Source organism: Schistocerca piceifrons, chromosome 1 (assembly GCF_021461385.2).
Source record: "Schistocerca piceifrons isolate TAMUIC-IGC-003096 chromosome 1, iqSchPice1.1, whole genome shotgun sequence".
NCBI classification, from domain to species: domain Eukaryota; kingdom Metazoa; phylum Arthropoda; class Insecta; order Orthoptera; family Acrididae; genus Schistocerca; species Schistocerca piceifrons.
The window spans coordinates 758,553,656-758,564,454 of record NC_060138.1 but is presented as its reverse complement, the minus strand read 5'-3'; positions in this window follow the sequence as shown (position 1 = coordinate 758,564,454).

Sequence of the window (10,799 nt, the reverse complement as noted above, 5' to 3'; positions counted from 1 at the left end):
GTAGGCAGATTGAAGCCTTACTAACCTACCTATGCCCGAACTGTGATTGTGACATATCTTCTGATGATAAATTAACTATACGTGTATATATTTTCTGCCTATGACGGCAATATGATAAATATTTTCAGCCTAATACCAAGCCAATATGATTGAAGACTGAATTATCAAGGCTGAGTAGTTACATGTTATTTGATAAGCTGTTAATTACTAAAGATTTAATAATTGTCTAAGTACAAATTATAGTTACTTGTTATATTCGTACGACATTGTTGATTATTACTTAAATAAACAGACATGGTTTAATCATTTATTGTTTTTTATTTCACAAATAATAGCTTTAACAAACATGGTAACAACTTATCCCAACTTGTTAACAGTCTGCCCCATGTCAGGGTAAGTTGTTACTTTACCACTTTAGACATTAAAACATTGTTACTAAAAAGTCTCACAACAAATGACCCAAATAATTGTCTCAATATGAAAGTTATATAAGTTAATTTTGATCGCATGCTTGAATACTAAAATCAAGTATTCCTAAGGAATTTTGAGGTTAACTAAAAATCGGAACTTGTAGACCCGCTCTCCCCTTTACTGTTTATTTGCTGACGTACATGAAAGATTAAAACTGAAACACTTCGACCGAAGTCGGGGGAAGGTTCATTCCCTGAGAGGCAACGAGCCGTATCCGAAACACTTAAACCGCATGGGACTAAGTACCGATGAAATATGCGTTTGCAGAGAACCGAGGACGTCACAAAATGTTACACTGCTATGCAACACGCTAGCACACTTGACACCTATACAGAACGACAGTGACGTCGCCATAATAATACGTAATCCCGATGACTGGAACACAATACATAGCGTAGCCGAAGAATACAAGCGCCAAAACCCACATGGAAGTAGGCGTAGACATGCACAAACAACATAAAAAGCGACATGTGAGGACATTTAAACCATAGATTTCTAAACCAGGGAAGGAAACAACACACTAAGTGAAGATGAATCAGAACAGATCAACACGTAAGGGATTCAAACCAACAACACACGACCCAGAATGCCATATCACAGTCAAAAACAACACAACTGGCAGTAACAATCATAAAACAATCAAACACCGACACCGCACACAAAGACTCTAGTAATAAGGTTATGTCGCTTGGGACGAGAAGGATCGAAGAACTTTTATTCCGAGGCTCCTCCCCCCAACAACACATTGCATATCATTTAAAGTTTACTGCCCACAAGCAGTAACGTATTATTCGCCTTGTTATGGGTAGACAGAAGTATATTCTTTTCTCGATGTAACGCTACAATCAGTGAATTATATATATATATATAATGTATTTTCTGTACAAAATATTTATAAAACTAAGAATGTAATGTACTGAGATATTTAAGGACTACTGAATTTCAGTAACAATGAAGTACATTCTATTTCTACTAAAAAGTGTATTCCTAATGTACAGCTAAAATGCATGTATTCCATGTATCTATTAGACAGACAAACAACTAATGAATATCATGTAGTGTCCTGACATGCAACACTCGAAGTAATATATCAATACACACAATACAACAAACTTACATTAATACAAAACATTTCAGAAGAAAGTAGCTCGAGGTTCTACCGAGATCTTATAGCCTGAAACAGGTAGAAATAGGGTATTATCAACCAACAAGCTGTGTAGACTACATTACACATGTAGATATAGTGTATCCCTTCTGTTTACAAATTACAACTTATTTTTAGCACACTCATTGTATTCCATTTTTTAAAATTTTTCTTTAACATTTGCATTTTATAAATTACATTCTCATCAAGAAGGCAGAAACAAATTATATACAACCACTTTAACAAATATTAAGCATTCAGTCCTCTGCAACTCAGAGAAAATTTTATATATTATGTCTTTATATTATTTTTAAGAAAAGCATTCACAACTGTATGCCAATAAGACTGTAATAATAAAAAGTCGTTGCTGTTGCATTTAGAAGCATCTGACTCACCTTACATTTCAAGGCGGAGGGTTACTCCGTACTGTAAATGAAATAAATAAATAATGTCTGTTTTTTGTTCAGGTTTCCTGATTGGCGAAAGTCCTACCCTTTGAACATTTTCGTGAAGCTGTGGGGAGCTCACGAAGTGATGGCAGTTGGCCGGTGGCCCACATCTTGTGGAGAAGTCCTGTGCACTCTGGGACGTGTGTGGTACTTTAGGAGTGTGTTTCGGAAGTCTTGGTTTCGTAATGAACGAGGAGAGTGAATGCATTTCGGTGGACTGAGCGTATCTGTAGTCCGTTCTCGTGCGTGAGCAACGATATCTGCTCTGTCATTTGCCGATCGAACTTTGTGTGTGGTGAGGAATAGTAAGTGTGGACTTGTGCGGTAAGATAAGGGCTCTTTGGAACCTGGGAGATTTTATCTAGTTGGAAGTGGTGGTTAGATAAAATATGACGGGTTTGGCTAAGGTTACTCGATGCTAATAAATTTCATATGTATCAGTACAAATCGGAGAATGATGTTCTTTGAGTGACGCTTTCCACGTTGATACTGAACGGTGTTCCCACTCGACCACTGAGTAATTATCAAGGGCCATTGGTAATAACCAGCTGAAGTTGATATTCTGAACATTCAGCGGTGAATCTTTCCAATCCAGTGGCCAGATCTTGTAATTTTACCCGAAGTTTTCTAATTACACTTGATAAATGTGATTGTTCAACCCCGTCTCGCGGATCAATGGGAGGCTGGCGAATCTGATTGGCTAGTGTGTCACATTAGTGTGTCACATCACGCTAAATCGAAAACGTTTCCGATTAAATCCGCATTGGTCTCACGCACTGCATACGGCCAAGAGTGCGTGGATTGTCGCCACGGGCTCAGGTGTGACCTCACACGACACCACGAAAGCCTCGTGAGCGAAGGAAAGGAACGTTTCAAATTCTGAAATTAGATTTCATTTAAATAAAAATAATGAAATTGACCCCATCTTAGCGATTTGTGCAAGGAGGAAATTTTTTGCTTTGAAAATTCCAACAGTATTGACCAATTTCATCAACAACGTTGATTCCAAGGAGCAAGGATGTACTTCAAAGACAGAAAGTACTATAGAACTCGAGGGTAACGACACATTCTCACTAAAACATATTACACTGAGCGGCATACTAGTGACAAGTGATAATTGTATAACGCGTGTGAAAAGTTTGGCAAATCAGTGAATTCGTCTAGTAATGAATATTCCCGTATCAGATTTGTAGGTCACATCCACATTGAGATGGTAAAAGTAATTTGTAAAAATAAGAAGAAAGGGTTCGCTTGCGGCAGATCTCAAATAGTCAGCGAAGACCGATCACAAATCCGGGAAGCCCCTGTGTGTTTGTTTCCGAACACAGTTTATTTTACCTGCTCCAGCAACGTGCGTTGTACACATATGACTGTTTCAGCCAATGCTATCAAGTGGACAGTTACAGGGTCTCTCTGAGAAGAACGTATAGGAACCAGAAACTCAGATAGCGGAGTACGTCTATCGTGTGCTTCTACACTCCTGGAAATGGAAAAAAGAACACATTGACACCGGTGTGTCAGACCCACCCGGACACTGCGAGAGGGCTGTACAAGCAATGAACACACGCACGGCACAGCGGACACACCAGGAACCGCGGTGTTGGCCGTCGAATGGCGCTAGCTGCGCAGCATTTGTGCACCGCCGCCGTCAGTGTCAGCCAGTTTGCCGTGGAATACGGAGCTCCATCGCAGTCTTTAACACTGGTAGCATGCCGCGACAGCGTGGACGTGAACCGTATGTGCAGTTGACGGACTTTGAGCGAGGGCGTACAGTGGGCATGCGGGAGGCCGGGTGGACGTACCGCCGAATTGCTCAACACGTGGGGCGTGAGGTCTCCACAGTACATCGATGTTGTCGCCAGTGGTCGGCGGAAGGTGCACGTGCCCGTCGACCTGGGACCGGACCGCAGCGACGCACGGATGCACGCCAAGACCGTAGGATCCTACGCAGTGCTTTAGGGGACCGCGCCGCCACTTCCCAGCAAATTAGGGACACTGTTGCTCCTGGGGTATCGGCGAGGACCATTCGCAACCGTCTCCATGAACCTGGGCTACGGTCCCGCACACCGTTAGGCCGTCTTCCGCTCACGCCCCAACATCGTGCAGCCCGCCTCCAGTGGTGTCGCGACAGGCGTGAATGGAGGGACGAATGGAGACGTGTCGTCTTCAGCGATGAGAGTCGCTTCTGCCTTGGTGCCAATGATGGTCGTATGCGTGTTTGGCGCCGTGCAGGTGAGCGCCACAATCAGGACTGCATACGACCGAGGCACACAGGGCCAACACCCGGCATCATGATGTGGGGAGCGATCTCCTACACTGGCCGTACACCACTGGTGATCGTCGAGGTGACACTGAATAGTGCACGGTACATCCAAACCGTCATCGAACCCATCGTTCTACCATTCCTAGACCGGCAAGGGAACTTGCTGTTCCAACAGGACAATGCACGTCCGTATGTATCCCGTGTCACCCAACGTGCTCTAGAAGGTGTAAGTCAACTACCCTGGCCAGCAAGATCTCCGGATCTGTCCCCCATTGAGCATGTTTGGGACTGGATGAAGCGTCGTCTCACGCGGTCTGCACGTCCAGCACGAACGCTGGTCCAACTGAGGCGCCAGGTGGAAATGGCATGGCAAGCCGTTCCACAGGACTACATCCAGCATCTCTACGATCGTCTCCATGGGAGAATAGCAGCCTGAATTGCTGCGAAAGGTGGATATACACTGTACTAGTGCCGACATTGTGCATGCTCTGTTGCCTGTGTCTATGTGCCTGTGGTTCTGTCAGTGTGATCATGTGATGTATCTGACCCCAGGAATGTGTCAATAAAGTTTCCGCTTCCTGGGACAATGAATTCACGGTGTTCTTATTTCAATTTCCAGGAGTGTAGTTTAGAGGATAGAAAAGCCCGTGTGCAGAATCTAAGAGTCAGAAAGTCAGTAGATGTGGATCACTGAAATTTGTAGAACGTGCCACCTATATCCGTTATACGGGGTAACGAAGGTATGGCAGGCCACAAAAACGAAATTCAAAACTAACATCAATAAACAGCATGTGGGCTTCCAGCATAGTGTTTGTTTTGTTTCTTTTTTTTTTTTTTTTTGGTAGAATTTATCTTACTCATAAGAGGTACAAGTGAACACGTAATACTTGAAACAGAATGCCGGTGATCCCGTAAGTAAAAATCAAGCAGGCTTTAATTTAGAATGGAGTACATACCGGAAAACCAGACTTTCCAGAAATTGTGGTGATATATTACTTACTGTTTTATGGTAATTTCTCAGGAGGTAAATACACATACAAAATGGCGAGATAATGACGGTATCACTGAGAGCCAAAGGAGAACGCAAAATACTTCTCCGTATTTTCTATAGCCCATCTACGGAACGTAGCGAAGTGGTAGAATGCTTGAGCTTAGAAGCGACAGAGCATAAATTCTCTGATGTCATAGTCGCATGGAAGCTTGGGACACAGATACTTCTTACATTATACTAAACGCGTTTTACTGAAATTACCTTGCGAGGGAATTATATTACAGCTGGTGTAATCATATGCGCTCGAACGTTTAGATTGAGTGAATGTATATCACAATAAAGGATCTGAAACAGAGGGCAATGTCCAGGGCGCTGCCGTAATGGGCAGCGCGCGTCGACGACGCGATAGCTGGTCAAGCCGGAGTGGCTTCCTGAAGGCTGACCCCATCGCTGATCCTCCGAACAATGTCACGTCTTGCTGCAGCTGAGGGTGCTGATCAACCGTGGGTGACTACTGGTGGCAGCCGGTGTCCGTTTCCTAGCACGCTTTTCTTGGCTACAGACTCGGCTTCATTTCACTGCATTACACTACTGAAGATGTATGGAAAGGAGGGGTAGACAATGCTCTCAGTTTTTTTGCGATTAACACAGCCGCACGTGTGGACTCCAAGTCGTTAATACAAAATGTAGGAAGATCTGAAAATGTTGAATGTTTGGCGTGCAGATTGGTATCGATCTTCATCAAAACGAAATTTAACATAAGTACCAAAGGAGTCTAGAAAAATTTGATATTGTTAAACTACACGATGAACTATAAATGCTGGAGTCAGTCAAAAAGTTATTTGGGAGTAATAGCAGAGCGATATAGTGGAGTGGCTGCATAAATTAGGTGCGAGGAAGGCAAAGGCCACATTAAAATTCATGCTGGGGAAGTGAAATTCACTCACAAAAGGAATTTCTTACAAAACCCTATTCCCACTATTTTCAATTATCGCTCGCGAACCTTGTCCTTTATCAGTTTGGTGAAACGAGGAAGGAAAGTTTAAGAAAAGGAAATAATTCATATCGTCGCACTTCTATTTAGGTTACGCGAGAGCGTCATAGAAGGGCTCAACAAATTCCAAATACATTACGTGTGTCGCGTTTAGCCTTACTCCCATAATTTCAATAGGCCACGGTATAATACGATACAAAAATGTCTTTCACTAGTTAAAATATAGCGAAATGAACACGTGGAAAAAATACTGAGACTCAGCTATTGCACTAGATACCGCAAATGGAACAACAAAGGTTACACGAGACGAAACATTATACGCTTGCTTCAGGACCACTCTATATAGATGTATAAATTCAGCGGCAGAATTCACCACAATGCAGGTAATTCGTTCACATTTGATTTGTACCAGTAAGTGTTTAGCGGATGGAACCTATGACCAAAAAGCTGAGTTGGTTCAGGATACATGTCTTTTTCAAAGTGCAGTTCGAATTCTGGTTTTTCGCACTCGCATTCACGTGAATTACATGGCTGTAACGTCAGTAAGAAATTATTCAAACCACCTTCCGCCACAAATATCTTGCCAAGTTTATTTCGACTATACTGCATATGGGAACGAAACGTTGGTCTATAATGTGAAATTCATTCGGCCACGGTATAATAGCCCGGAATATTTTAGTAATTGCGAACGTGTGCTACCATCATGCAGAAGTAGCATAATATTGGTGGTACAGATATATCATCCTCGGAGAGCACATAGATCGTCTAGCTATCATAGTTAACTTGTACGTTGAAGATAACGTACATTCAATTTTTAAGTAAACTGGAATAGATTCATATAAATACTTCAGGTGTTGTTGCGCGTAAGATTGTGTGTTGATAAAGTGACAATGACTTTTTATTGGACAAAAGGGAAGTATGAAGTAACAACGGCTTACCTTTCACACGAATACATTCTGCAGACTACAAGCGACAAAACGTCATGAGTACTTTTTTGTGCCGTCAGTTGCGTACTCCAACACGTCAGATGCTTGGAAGTCAATGAAGCGACCATGATTGAAAGAGCCACAAATGTTAAAGCGTTCTTAATTTATCCTCTCTTACTCTCATGATCCCTACGCGTGATATACAGTCTGATAAAAAGTATCCGGACGTGCCTATGTAATGCCACATTTAGTACAAGATGTGACAGTCTAATACAAGATGGCGAGTACTGTATTGTCAGTTTGTCAGTAGAAATGCAGGAACAGAAGAACGGGTCGGTTAGGTGTACTCAGTTACTTTTGAACGAGGACTGGTCACAGGATGTCACCTTAGTAACATATCCATCAGGGAGATTTCAGCCCTTCTGAAGCTGCCAGAGTCGACTGTTGGTGAGGTGACTGTAAAGCGGAAAGGTGAAGGAACAAGAACAGCTAAAGCAAGACCAGGCAGACCACATGTACTGGAAATGAAATGAGCGTTTGGCGTCGTTGGCCGGGAGGACCCTTAGGGGGCAGGTCCGGCCACCTTGGTGCGACCTGCGCGCCGGTTGGGGATGAAATGATGATGAAGACAACACAACACCCAGTCCCTGAGCGGAGAAAATCTCCGACCCAGCCGCGAATCAAACCTGGGCCCGTAGGATGGCAATCCGTTACGCTGACCACTCAGCTATTGGGGCGGACACCTCATGTCCTGATGGACAGGAACAGTCGAAGACTGTAGAGATTCAAATGGCTCTGAGCACTATGTGACTTAACATCTGAGGTCATCAGTCCCCTATAACTTAGAACTACGTAAACCTAAGTAACCTATGGACATCACACACATCCATGCCCGAGGCAGGATTCGAACCTGCGACCGTAGCGGTCGCCCGGTTCCATACCGAAGCGCCTAGAACCGCTCGGCCACTGCTGCTGGCGACTGCAGAGGCTGGTCGTAAAAGGTCGCACGAAAACAGCAGAAGGAACCAATCGTGAGTTCTAAAGTCCTGTCAACAGTGCAGCTAGTGCAATGATTGTGCGTAGGGGGTTGAAACGTGTAGGGTAAAATAGTTTAGCAGCTCCCCGAAAGCACCACATTTCTGTAGTCAGTGCCAAGCTGAGGAGCGACACCATTGGCCATTCGATCAGTGGAAAATAGTAATTTGGAGTGATGAATCACGCTATATCCTGTGCCAGTCCGACGGAAGTATGTGACTTGGACAAGTGCCTGGGGAACGTCACATGCAGTCATGTGTTAAGGCATCAGGGAGGTATGGAGGATCCGGTATTACAATATGGGATGTTTTTCGTAATCGGGACGCGGTTCCGTTATAATACATAAGAATACGCTAAATACGGAATTTTTTACAGCATTGTGTACTGCGTACACTAGAGGAACACTTCAGAGACGCTGACTGTCAGCAGCATAGCAGTTAAACTTGTCATGAAGAAGCATCTGGAAGGCAATGATCTCTGGGCAATAACATTCCTGAAACGGACTGACCTGTCCAGAATCCCAATGGAATACCTACAGGATGGGTTAGAAGGTCGACTTCACTTGAGAATTTAGCGTCCAACGTCACTACCTTCGATGGTTTCGGCTATTGAGGAAGAATGGGCTGCCATTCCGCCACAGACATTCAGATAACGCACTTAAAGTGTCTTAGCAGAGTCTAAGTGTCATTAACCCTTGTAACATCAAGGAAGGAGGGAGGGGGGGGGGGGAGGGAGGTTAATTTATGCCATCCTCTTGAAAATAGTGTAAACTAGTTAGTTACTTTATATTTTAAATTTTGATAAAAATATTTATTGTTTTTGAGTAACTCGTCCACCAGATTCCAAACATGTTTTAAATTTTTCACTTAAACTCAACCAAACATTTAAGTGTTGGCAGTAAATGTCAGTTTTTCCAATGAATGATATGTTCAATGTTTCGAGGTTCAGGTCCCTATTTACACATCAACATCTCGCTGAGAAGTATGTTAAGAGTAAAAGCCAACAACAATGAAGTAAATTCGCATTTAAATATTTTTTTTGCTATGATCATGACGTTGGTTGTACCTGTTAGTGGAAGGGTATTGATGTAGCTGAGAGTGTGCTAACGATTTTTCATAATTTTTTTCAGGTGGGCATAAAGTACTCTTCCCCCCCCCCTCCCCCCTCTTGGTAATGTGTGTCATGGAAAATGATTCAATGTTGCTAGGGTTAAGGTGTAGAGTGAACAAACCTAACACTGGTGTCCACTATTACATGACCAGATATTTTAGATCGGACAGTGTACATTGATGGCAGCAAAATGGTCACACACTATTCTTTGAATGCCGATTCTCTTAATTTTCTCAAAGAGTTTCATGAGAAGTACATCTCCATTTTTCCAGAAATTTCCATTAATGCCCCTTCGCATTACTATCACACCTTCATGTGAGCAATACCAACCTGTTAGAATCCTAGCAGGTGGTCTGTAAATTCATTCAATATATGTTGTGATGCCTACTAAATAAGAACTCCAAACACTCGAGAAGTTTAATTACATGTCTATTGCATTTTGATGGAAATCTTCCATCACAACAAAGTCTTGCATTCCTTCCCTACTACTGATTTCATGTTGTTTCTTAGTATCCCCTAAATACTTAAACGATATGATGTGCTCATGATGACACCCAAACAGGGTGTCCCAGTAAAAGAACCTTAATTTTATCCATTTATTGCCAGTGGTGATGGTGTTAGCGCCTACCCGCTGCGGGCAGTTCCCAGGAGCGCGCCCTGTACTCTGGCCGCGCTTCCGCAGCGCGCTGCCGGCTGGCGGGTGGCGTGCAATTAGGCGGCGCCGCACGGCAAACACGGTCTGCGCCGCGCCGCGCCGTGCTGTGTCAACAGCAGAGGGCAGCGCGCCGCCCACTGCTGCAAGAGCGCCAGCCGCGCCTGCCGCCACCGAGCATTTTAAGGCCCCGCCGGCGCGCCTAATGAAATTCCCCCATAAACCGATAATTGGGGGCGCCGCTATTAGAAGGTATTTGCCTGGCGGCGAACCCCGACACCCTGCGCCTTTACACGCCTTCCGCAGAGTAGCGCTCGGGAATGCCCGGCTAAGTATTTCCAAAGGTGCATACACGCGCTGCCAAGCCAGGGCACTGGAGACAGAACAGTACTGAAACTAGGCATTAGATGAGATTATGACGGGAAATTCTCTTGACAATAGTGGTAAAAATACAGGGGTTGGACAAAAGTCCATAAACATCACAAACACATTACCACATTACCGTGTCTAATGCCGTGTTGGAAACCTGTTGGCATTCATAACAGCTCCCACTCGCCTCAGAATGAGCAAATGCAGGTCCTGTTTGGTCTTAAAGTGAATATTACATCATTCTTCTTGCAAAAAGAGGCAAATTCAGGTACTAATGATGGAAATGGATGGAGGTCATGCACCCCTAAGTAGACCGCCATAGCTAAAAAATATTGAGACATGGTGACCGTGGTGGCTAGAGGAGATGTAATAATTCATCCTCATGGTCACAATAT